The sequence below is a fragment of the Serinus canaria genome, chromosome 11 (assembly GCF_022539315.1).
Source record: "Serinus canaria isolate serCan28SL12 chromosome 11, serCan2020, whole genome shotgun sequence".
NCBI lineage: Eukaryota > Metazoa > Chordata > Aves > Passeriformes > Fringillidae > Serinus > Serinus canaria.
The window spans coordinates 15,636,719-15,648,729 of record NC_066325.1 but is presented as its reverse complement, the minus strand read 5'-3'; the positions used below and the strand labels follow the sequence as shown (position 1 = coordinate 15,648,729).

Here is a 12,011-nt window from a genome sequence, read left to right as displayed (position 1 = left end):
TGTCTGTCAGGTTCCTTGTGTCTCCAGGAGTCTTTATTTTGGAGCCAGCAGACAGTCTTCAAATCATATCCTGAAATGGACTGGTATATTCCTTTTCTCTGTTTCTGGTAAATGTCAAAAGTTTTACTGCATAGGCAGGTACTGGAGTTGTGAACAGAATGTTATATTTCTTTATGTATATTGGTTTTAAGAAGTTTTATAGTGCTTCTAAACATTAGGTTTTTCTGTTGAGTCTGTGGATGAACAACTTGGGTTTTAACTTTATTCGGTTTGTATCTGAATTCATAAAAAGGTGTATTCAGCCTGCATAGCTGGATATAAAGTATTTAAGATCCATCTACACCAATCAGGTAAAAAATATGATGAGGTGACACTTCCTATTAATTTTATTTTTAGTCCAAGCTAGAGCCCAGAGCAATAAAGATGTGAGGCACTGCACGAAAAACAAAATCTAATTCATCAGAGGATGCCAAATTTTTCATTCTGTTTCAGGGTGAGCAACAGAATTTTGCTGGAGCTGAGATTTTGGAGACAAAGGCAGGTGGGAGGAGCTGTTTATGTTTTTACACTGATTCACTGCCTCATAATTGAGACATGTTTGTGGATCAGTGGGATGACTTAAGAAGAGCTTAGAGAAAAGGAGGCAGTGAGTGTAGCTTAGTGGCCTGGCATATATACAAGGTCAGAGTAGATAATTTAACTGTCTCTTCTGACCTTAAACCTGAGGAAACTCAAAGAAAAAATCAAAGTCTGCAAAGGTTATAGGTAAGAAAAAAAATGTAACAGGCTGGGGTGTCCTTTATTGCCCCTGAGGTTCAGCATTCTTTAGCACATCAAGCAGACTGGGGTACAGCCACAGAGGGAATGGTCCTGCCAGTCCATTCAGAAGTGCAGTAGGAAGGAAGAGCAGCTTGCCAGTAATATTCAGGTTTAAAGTGATCTCTTTATTCTCTTCTAAAGGAGCTCTGTTTGCACCCGCTCATATCATTGCATTTTTCCACTAAGGTTGTCTCACTTATTTAACTTGACACAGGGAGCCCCCTCTGAGGTCTTTGAGATTCCAGCCAGCATTGGAAGTGACAGCCCAGATAAGGCAGGTAATCATATCAGACCTTGGGGGACCACACTGACTACTTTTTAATTGATAATTCCAAGTTTCTGTAATAAATTTATTTCTTAATTATATACATCATGTCATACATGGTAGCTAATGATTACCACTAGTTTAAGTCTGCAGTCTTCAAGGCATCCTTCTCCCTACCATATAATCATAATTTTCCTTCCAAATTAAGATTTCCTCAGAAAGAAAATGAACAAAACCTGCACGTTAACTCCAATTCCTTCCAAATAAAATAAAAAGTAGGTAAATTTAAGATACTAAGTTAAGTAAGTGATTTTAATTAGAGGATAATTTCAGGAAGATCATAAAACATTTAAATAACACTGAAGTTATGTATATTTAAGCAGTTTTATGGAGAATTAAAGTCTTAAATGGTAAATTTCAAATGTAAATACAAAAGTCGATGCAAGAATGTTAATTGCTTTTCCTAAGTTTCTCACATGGCCTAGATGTTATGGGAGGTATCCAGAATTACATTCATAGCAATAATGTGCCCAATTCAAAGCTTATTAAAGTCCTTGGAATTTTTCCATGGATTTTAGCAGTCATTGTATGAAAACAACAATTGCTTTTCAATGTCTAACTTCCAGTACTGAGGAAGTCACTTATATGTCAAAATTATGTATGTGGTGTCAGTGTTCGAACATAATGGTAAATTTTTAGTTCAAAATTCCTTTTAATAGCCAAGAAATTTAAACTGACCTTGAGAACTTATCCAGTTACCTCTTTAACAAATAAAATTACATTTGGAGCAACAGACATTTTACACTAGGAGATTAGTTTATATAAAAGAAAACTTATACACCAGGAGAAGCTGCTACAATTAGACAACAAAATGTGCCAACAAATTGAATTATCAGGAATGTGAATTCTCCCATGCCTGTCTGTAGGTCAGCAATACTCTTACATTACTTTTGACTTAAATAGATCAAATTAAAACTTAATTTTACAGTTTGATAATAATGAAATGCGTAAGGCTAGAAAATAATGAAATTAAAATCAGTGGTAGTAAGGCTGAAAAGTTGTGATGTATACATTTTCTGAATTCCTTATTGTAAACCCCATGGAAATGCATATCCTGTTGGAAGAATGAGCACTCAATGTCATCCTCAGCAGTTTTCCTTCTTTCCCTGAAAACATTTGGTCTTCTGTGAGAGCCTGGAAGAACCACAGGCACATGTCTCCCATGGCAGTGTCAGAATGCAGATGGAAGTGGTAACTTTCCATGCAGGCTTTTTATCCCATGTAGACATAGAAATCACATTGCAGGGACACCAGCAGTCAAAAAAAAAAAGTGTATGCTGTCACTGGGGTCTCCTTGTGACTAAATTGGTGGCATGTGTGAGAAAATGTACCTCGAAGGACTGGTAGTTCTTAGTGCCCAAAAAAATCCAGAAGAAACATTTTTTTTTCATCTAGAGAAGGTTTTCCAGGGAAAGCTGTCCTGGTGCAGATGGAAGGTGAGGCAGTGCCCACGTCTCCTGTGCCCCAGTGCCTGCTGGAGGCGATGCCAACCTCAAAGGCTGTCCAGAGCCTCCATGGGCATTTCTGGCAGAGGGACATGGCAGGAGCTCAGCCTCCTGGAGAAGCCACCCTGCCTGTCTACGTGAGAGCAGGGCTGGAGGCAGCATAAACCTGGTCTTTTCTTCCTCTTCAAAGCATTTACCATCCCCATTACGCACAGTCCGAGGCACGCGATCCAGGACCTTGTGTGCCTCTGTTTCTTCAGCTGTTGCATGGGGATATTATTATGCTCTTGTCTCAGATGCTGAGAGGGTTAATTAATTATGTTTATGAAACCCTTTGAGATTCTCAGATGAAAGGTGGCTTTGGAATTGTTAGGTGTTATTATAAGAAAAAAAGAATGATTTTATTGCTTTATGTTAATGGTTAACATCTGCACCACAAAACCTGCTTGATCACATAAAGATTCTGCTAAGCATTTAATCCTAATTTGCAGCCTGATGCATATTCATTTTATTTAGAAGATTAATTTAGTCATCAAAGGTTAATCTGCCTCGGGTTTGTAATTAGACAGAGCAGTGACTTGGTGTCTCTGGGCTCACCCAGGTTGCCCTGGGTTTTCTGAGTGGGCAGGGCTGTAACTGTCACGTTTTCACATCCAGGTAGTGCTCAGAGTGGGCTTAATTTTTTGAGAAATGGTGAGTGGTAAAAGCCTTGGCCAGTTTGAAGATTAAAAATAAAAGGAGAGGTGCAAGCCGATGAACAGTCAATATAGCAAATCTCAGAATGCTGCTTTGATTCATCCCTGGCAGGTTTACTCAATGCGATGTCAGGGGAATAAGCAAGGGATTTTTTTGTATGTACATGTAAAACTGATTTAGCAGATTTCACAATTTTTGAAATGAATCCTGCCCCTCTTTAAAAATTACTGATTAGCAGTATGCAGAAAGTTTCTGAAATGAAGAACTGTGAGGCTTTCTGCTGAAAATCTCAGATTTTAAACTTTTAGCTCCTGTTAGGAGACCTTGTTAAAAGGTCATAAAATGTGACCTGTAGCTGCTTGTTCCCCTGAAAATTAATCCTTTTGTGCTTAAGTTTGGCGCCTTTAATCAGAAGTCACTAAAGAAAATGTGGTCCTTGTGGAGAACGAAAATCATGTTTCCTTTGCAGGTACACCAGAAGGCATCTTTAATTACTGTTTATAAAGCTGGCTGTTACCAAGTGTGAAGGATTATTAGTGCCAGGTATTGTCTTTTGAAGTGAGGAAGAGCAGTGTCATGTGCTCGTGGCTTCCCCTTTGTGCAGCAGTGGGGAGGGTGATATCAGAGAGTGTGTGCTGTGCCTCTGTGCCCCAGCACAGCGTGAGGCAGCCAGGTGGCCTCCAGAAACCTGGGGGTGGAACACCAGGGTGGCTTGGGACAAGCTCATCCTCACTGTCAGTGTGGTGGGGTTGTCAGAGGGCAGGTCTGTGCCTCGGGGATGAAGCTCACACAGGGCAGGACGTGGGGAGCTTGGAATGGGGGATAGAGCTGGGAAATGGCAGAGGAAAACCTTGCAAATGGAAAGTTTGTCACAAAAGCAGCGGTTTGCCCAACGTGAAATCAATACGTGCTGCAAAACAAGCGCTGTAAATGAAAATCATGATACTAGAATTTAGGAGTTTGGCCAAAGCTTTGCGTTTCATTGCAGCTTGGCTTTGGTGGAGTTTAGAAGCCAGATTCCATAGGGGTGGTTGTTCTTTTTCCCCGGCACAGCTCTCACATCTCTATCATGATTTGCCAATTTTCCCCTCCTCTTTCTGGTGCAGAACCTCAGAAGCATCCAAGAAGGGATTTTGGAGACCATAAACAGTTCTTAATTGAGAACAGCTCAGAATCAAGTTAAGTGCTAGCTTGACTACCAGAATATAAATGAAACTCTTTTACTAAAGCATTGTATTTTAATTATTATGAAGAACAAGTGGCCTAACGTGAAAAAGCTTTTAACATAGCAGTTATTTGCTTGATAGCTGATAAGTTAATTTTGGATGGATGATTACAGCTATTGCTTCTTGTCTTCTTCACTTCCATTTTTACTTGATCTAATAACTGTTTACTGATTTTCATTTGGGCTTGTAGTGAACTTCTAATTCAATTGGTAATAAATTCAGATTGGTTGAGGACTGGTATTGCAATCAGGTTTCCTATTTCCAGTTTAAAAGGGCAGTGGAGTTTTGCTGGAAGTTGGAATTGTTTTGAAACTGATGATTTGCAAAGCTGTTTGCAGGCTGACCGATTGGTAATCAACAGTAAACACTTCTCTGTTCTTTACAAGAAGGATAACCAGCCATGCAATGAGAGAACTTGATGGCAATTCACTAAAACCAGGGAAAAAACCCCAAACAGTCAAAGCAGGTGTCACTCTAGTTAAGTACTGAAAAATAATGTCACCCTTGCATTGTTCAAGCACTTCATTGGTAGCCAAGAGACTGAGAGGGGAATTACACACACGTTTGCTGCAGATTTTAGACAGTTTATGCTGTTTGAGTTCTCTCCCCAGCCTGAACCTTTAGTGTCTTCACTTGCATCTTAATCCTGAGCTGATTTGTCTGAATGGTAGGCAGGTAGCACTGGAATGTGGATCGTGAGCTTCATCTGTCATCCCTGCTGCTGTATCATTGACTTCAGTGAGCTTCCAGAGGAATGAGTCTGGCCCACAAGAGGATGTGAACTGTCAAGAAGATAAACCTCTTTCTCATCCATTTGAAATGTTTGTGGGAAAGAATGCCCTAAATATTTAGCAGCTTGTGTAATTTGAGAGGCAATGCAGGGGGTTTTTTAATTTTATTTTTCTCCCTACCTTTCCATTTTCTTTATTAAATAGAGGAAAACCTTGCCTTAGGCCCAGTGTGCTTATGACAGGGGAAAAAATATCTGCCAGAATCTCTATTACTGCTCAGGCCTGTATATATTGTTATTGCTCTTGTATTTGTAATAGCAAAAAGTGACTATGTCTCTTATAAAAAATCCTATTTGCAGAAAAATACCCTCCTCCCTCCACTTTTTCCAAACCCAGCACAGTGTGTGAAGAATCCAGGAGCATTTATGTTGGTTCTGTCAGTGCAGCAGGGCTCAAGGCAGCATGAATGTGAGTGCTGGCCATGTGTGCATGGCAGTGATGTACCTGAGTGATGCAGCTCCTGAAAACAGGAGGGAACAGAGATGTTTTAAACTGGTTTAGCTTCCTCTCCTTTGCATTTTTAGGAGTCAGTGCAGCTGCACAGAGAACATCACTCATGTCTACTGCAGCCCAGCTTGGTTTCTGGTGGACAGAAGAAATAATGTGGGACTTGAGTGCTGCAAACCTCGTATGTCCCCACTGGGGTCACCCATTTCAGCACTTCCAAAAGGCAGCCAAACTGATTGCTTGCTTCAACCACCATCAAAGATCTTGCCCCTTCCTAGTTCAGCTGCAGGGAGCTGCAGTGAGTCAGGCTTGGGTGGAGGGGGGAGATCCTCCACCCAGATTGCCAGCTCGAGCTTGCCAGGGCTTTATCTTGTGTTCTTAGGCAACGTGTTAAAGTTCTGCTTCTGGAAGAGCTCAGGGTTACACTCTGAGAGAAAAGCACAGTCCATCACCATCATGCACCAATGCCTGGCTGCTGCCTCTTCAGTCCTGGGTGGAGCAGGACCCTGAGAGATTCCCATGTCTGTGCTTTAATGGAGCTGGTTTCCATTTCATATGTGAAAGGGATGGCACAAGGTTCATGAATGACGCTGAGCATGGGAATATTCTTCCTGGGAGTGAGGCCATCCATGTGTGTGCACAATTGCAAATTCTCAGTCTGAGTGAATATGTAAAAATCCACATTTATGCACCATTAAATTTACATGATACTATCCACAAAATCAACATTTTGGAGATTTTAGACCATTCTTAGCATTTCTCCCATGTGAAGGGTGACTCTGAGACAGATTCTCCTTGACTGGGATATCTAGGCAGCAGGTCCCTGGCAGTGTATCTTTCTCTCCAAGAGCTGTGCCAGCTCCAAGACTGGTTGCTGGTACCTTCAAAGGATGAGAAGTTGGCACCTCCTTTGGCTCCTGTGCAACCAAGTGCTCTTCTTTCCCAGCAGAAAGATCTCTGCTTTCTGCCTTTGCCCTCGCCTAGGGCTGAGATGTCTTTATCACATTTACCCCGTGGGCACAGGAAGTGATATTATATAAGAAATAATTTTGCAACCCTATTTCTACTAATCATTGCCACTCCTACTGTAATAACAGACAGATGCAACATACACTATTCATGTTTCTATTATTTTTTTGCCACAGTTTGCATGTGTTTTCCATTTAATTACAGTATATGAATTTCGTATCTCTCAATTTTTCCCCTCTTGCATTTAGAATTGAATTTGATATCTGTGATATATAGATAGGCCTGTGGTAAATTGTTTGATGCATTGTGCACTCTTAAGTCTGTCTCTGCAAATCTCTTAAGTGCTCTGAATGTTTTCCAGTTTTGTTGGTGATGCAATAGCAACTGGGATGGTATTGGAGTAGTTTCTGCACAGGGCAGAGGAGTAGCTTGAGCATTTAAAGAAACTTTGCTTGACAACAGCACCAACACCAAAACCAATCACAACCATTTTTAGTTGTTAGAGAACTCTTTACACCTTTATATCTCAAAACAAATTACAAAAGACTTTTCAGGAGGAGAAAACTGAGGTGTACTCTCAGTGATGACCAGGATACCATCAACAGGGTAGTGACAGCACTGAAATAGGACCCAGCTTTTTGACTGACCCACTCAGTGGGAAACACAGCAATTCAGGCTGGAAGATCCTGTGCTGTGCTGCTTGTTGGATTCTTTCTTTATCAGCCTGTACTCCCATGTTTGAATTGAGCATGTTTTAAAACTTGTGAAAGGAGATTTCAGTCCAAGTTTTACATGAAACAGGCCAGCTGATCTAGAAAGAAACAAATAAGCATTGCTAAGTGCTTGTTTCTAGATTAAAATACTAGTGGCAATCTTACTAACAGTGGGCTCTGCCTCATCTGTGACTTCCCATGTGTTTCAGAAAGAGCTGAATTGTCCTGCTACCTGGTTAATGGGCATGCTTTGGATTCACACTGGATCCTGGAAGCAGAATTGTCCCCTGTGGATGTAGAAGTATCATGGTAACTCTCCTCAGGTAATAGTCAAGTCTTGTTTTTCTCTAAAGTGCAATGTCTGTCTGCAGTGTGTTCTACAGATCAATCAATCAACTGCAAATGACATGATTTTAAAATAATGGGTGCATGCTTACTTAATCCACACAGAGCTCATAGAGGCTTTGAAGGCTTGATGCACTCTGTTGAGTAAATAACTATAAATAAAACAGACTATTAAAACATCTTTAAATGTGTATTATGCCATCAAGCTCTGTTGTTTGAAAAGGGCTGTGATGTTTGGGAAAAATTAAATATTTTCAACAACTGTCCAAATACATATTTACACATAGTTTATGGTGTTCAAAAGATATGTCTGTGACAACTCTGGGGCCCCAACAAGTTTTATTAATTATTCTTTGAGTAAAGTATTTTTGGTCACTTAAACACTTCAAGTAGACAGGAGACAGCTAATCATAGGGAGAAATGCTGAAATCAAGGGAACTTGCAACTTACTTCTCCCACAACCTTTAGCAGCAAATGGCAAAATATTGATATGGGGTATCTGTGTGGGGAGAGGACAGAGAACTGTAGTTCACACAGGCTTTTAGTACATGTTTGTTCAGCCAGGTGAATAAAAAGACATTTCTCTTGGTGAGAGCTCTCCTGGTCAGTTCCAGCTGGAAATGACCAGCACTAGGGCTGTTATCACTGAAGAGTTTTTTTCATTACTTGTCTGCCATCTAGGACCTGCAGTTATTTTGGTATTCTGACTTCCCTAGACATCCAATATTAGATGATTTCAGTGTCCAAATTCCTGTTCAGTCGATGAGGAGCAGAGTCTGTGGGCTTCTGGCTTCGTTGGTTAATGAAGGGCACAGTGTGATGCTTGAGAGACAAAATTTCTTTAGATAAGAAACTTCAGAGTAGGGACCTCACTTTCCTGCTTGCCTGTGATGTTATCAAGCAATAATCCTTGTTAAGTAAGGATTAATGTTCAAACATGATCATGCTGATGAAATGTCTTTTTGGCTGCAGAGGAGACCTGGCAGAGTCTCCCTCTGCCTCCTTTGGATGGTTTTATAGACCTCGTTCACATGAGCCACTTTGCCTGTGAGTGATGTGGGGGATCAACAGCTTCTCCCACTACCAAGAGGAGCATCTTGGGCTGAGATCTCACCTGCATCTAAGAATAATGCCTTACAAAAGCATCTTCTAGTTGTAAAGCTCCGAAACCAAGTTCTCTGTCAGCTCTAAAGTTGTCTTGGATTTCATCAGCTTGTTTTATCACATGCTAGAGAGTGCCAGTGTTAAGAAGACTTGTCTTAAGCAATCCTCTTAGTGTTCCTGGGAGAGGTGGTTATATTTTAAATACAGTGAGTCAATCTGTTGTCCATCTCTTATGGACAACTTGATCAGACCCCATGGGGCAAAGTTAATGGAGTCTTGTAATATCTAAAAAGCCCCTTTAGCAGAGCACTGTTTATTTTTCGGTTGAACTGCTTATTTGCTAATTCCCATCTCATTGCAAAACTTTCTAGGTACTCTGATTTCGTTATCTGACTTGTTAGAAGTGAACATGGCCCTTAAGGACTCCTCTATTTTTGGACAGTTGTCAATTTTACCAATTAAAAGAACGACTTTGGATGGTTATCAGAAGCTGGAGCTGAAAACATGTTTGCAATTACTGATGACATAGCTGTTTCTATTTGCTGCTCTCTCTTTTAATTCCCAAAAGTGATATTTTTTTTTTGGCAGTAGATATGAGAAAATATGTCACTGTGTATAATTACAAAATGCTGTTGGTTTCTGTCTTGTAACTGTGGGGGGTTCGTTGGTACAACACATTTGGTTCGTTCTTGGCTCACTCAGCTGCATGACACCCATTTAAGTGTATTATTAATTGCCATGTTAATATTCATGATCATGGTAATTTCCATGGAATCGTGTAATTCTGCATGCCTCCAAATTTATGTTCAAGGGTATATGCAAGCATGAAAAAACCCCCACTGAATGGTTTCTAGACCATTGTAGTAAGCCTTAAATAACCTCACCTTCTGAACAGCTTCCTCTAGGACACCTGGGCTTTTCCAACAGACTTTCACCCTGCCATGGTCATGGCTACAAAACAAGATTCATCCCTGGGAATGGGCTTTGTACAAAGCTGCTTTAAATGTTCATTGTGCTTTCAAGCAGGTTCAAAATCCACAGTACTGGCTTTACTTTAATTTCCTAGGTTGCATCTGCCATCTTATCAGAGCAATCTGACTGCACTGAAGAAGCTGCATAATATTTTCAGTGGCCTGGATTTTTCACTTGATATATAGCAAATATATGAAGAATGGCTCTATAAGTATCTGTGAATTCTTCAGAAGATTGTTTTGCAAGAGAAAGTTCTACAAGAAACAGTAACTTAGGAAAAGCAAATCTGAGGGATAGGAGGTGAACCTCAATTTAAATGAGTGCTGCCTGGGAACTTAAAAGTATAGATACAAATATTTTGAGGAGCACAGACTCCTCAAATCACAGAGATTTTTTCCTATGGTTTTGAATGTGTATCAGACTTCCAGTCCCTGTTGTCTATATAAAAGAGGGCGCATAATATCTGAAGGGCTCTATTTTTCCAGAAAATAGACCCATCTAAGAAAACATAGTCAATTTTTGAGGCATTAGTTACAAGGTGAGTGCACCTGCTGCAGTTGTAGATGGGTGGGTTCTTTCCTCTATTCCTGGTGAAGTTTTTAGAGTTTTCAGATACATTCATTATCCACTTTTACTTCTCTTTCTTAGAGAACTCCCAGGCTTAGGCAGAAGAGAGGGTGGCTGTGGCTTGCCTTGGCTGGGGGTTGTCACTCTGGGCAGGCATAAGGCCATGGCACGAAACCAGGGTGGGGTCACAGCACTGGAAATTTTATTGTAGCATAAAAATAGCTCCCTGCCAAAGTCCTCAGAGAGGAATGCATTTCAAGGTCAGTTACACTCCACAATCATCTCCGAACATACTTGTAAATAAATTGCATGGGCTTAGCTCTGCTGTCATTGACATTTCCCCCCAAGTAAATGCCAGGCCTGCTGAGGAGAAAATTCCACTGACTGAGAGCCCCACACCTGAACAAGCTTAGAGCTTCTCTTGTCAGCTGGGATTTAGTAGTCTCAGTTCTAGGTGGCAGCAAAGCCCTTCTCAAACCCTCTGAGTTGCTTGGGGTACACCTGCCCTGGGTAGTGGAGAGCAGAGGGACCTGAGTCCCTGCTGGCAGGGCTGCAAAAGCAGGGCACTGCTGCTGGGGCTGAGCAGGGCTCTGGGGACAGCTCCCTCTCAGAGACAGCCTATTATTTGGGCAGGAGTTGCTTATTTTTCTGTGCTGCAGCTGCACTTCCCAGGGTAGGACTCTGCTGCTCCGTGTCTTTCTGTCTAGTGACAGTGTAGGCAGTTTCAGGCACAGGTGAACTCTTACCAAGCATTTGTGTGTTTGCCTACAACAGCCAGCTCTGCTCTCATAAGGAACACCAGCACACTGCTATAATTATTATTATATTGTATTATTATTATTATTATTATTATTATTATTATTATTATTATTATTATTATTATTATTGTTATTATTATTATTATTATTATTATTATTATTATTATTATTATTATCCTCATCATCATCATCATCATCATCATCATCATCAACAGCTTGTATTCAGAAGTCATAAGTCTTGTTTTGGGATAACAGACCTGCTTGAACACAGGCATTTGGAAGTGTGAATTAATATATTGATAATATGTTAGGATAGATGTTTTGGAGCTTCTTTCTAAACAGAAATTAATAGTTTATCTGAAAATAGTAATGGGAAAAAATTCTGTAGTCTAGCAAGGTATATAATTTAGACTTGATGATAGAATAATTGTTTTCCATCAAGCAAACCAAAGAAGAATCCATAATAAAATTTTACAAGTTAGCTGCCACCAAGAATAAACTCAAGAGCACTATATGAAATGAATTGTGTGTTTTAACTAAATCTTCTCTTAGGACAATAACTCTAATGTAGAGCCAAGGTCTGAAGAGGTCACCTGCAGAAAGCCCTCCTGGGGCATTTCAGAGGAGAAAGGAAATATTCTTCTCCCTGTCAGGTTCACTTCGTGTCCTAATATGTCTGAGGATGTGCATTGAAAACATAATCCACAGCCACCATTCTGAGTGGGGGTTTAGGTAGCAAGGGTCATTAAGGAATCTCTGAGGATGACAGACTTAACCCTGTATGAACTTAAGGACCATATCGTGCTACTAATGCAAAGAGTAACTCTGGTTGAT

The 12,011-nt window shown here is 40.5% G+C and overlaps 1 long non-coding RNA gene across 1 annotated transcript in view; it reads left to right on the top strand.

The window, feature by feature from the left end:
- LOC127060050 (uncharacterized) overlaps nt 1-10,970 on the top strand; it is a 43,117-nt gene extending 32,147 nt beyond the window's left edge. The window contains exons 11-13 of the long non-coding RNA XR_007778588.1: nt 1,034-1,097; nt 7,641-7,754; nt 9,947-10,970. This is a non-coding gene — a long non-coding RNA (uncharacterized LOC127060050). The remainder of the gene's footprint in view (nt 1-1,033; nt 1,098-7,640; nt 7,755-9,946) is intronic.
- The last annotated feature ends 1,041 nt before the right edge of the window (nt 10,971-12,011 follow it).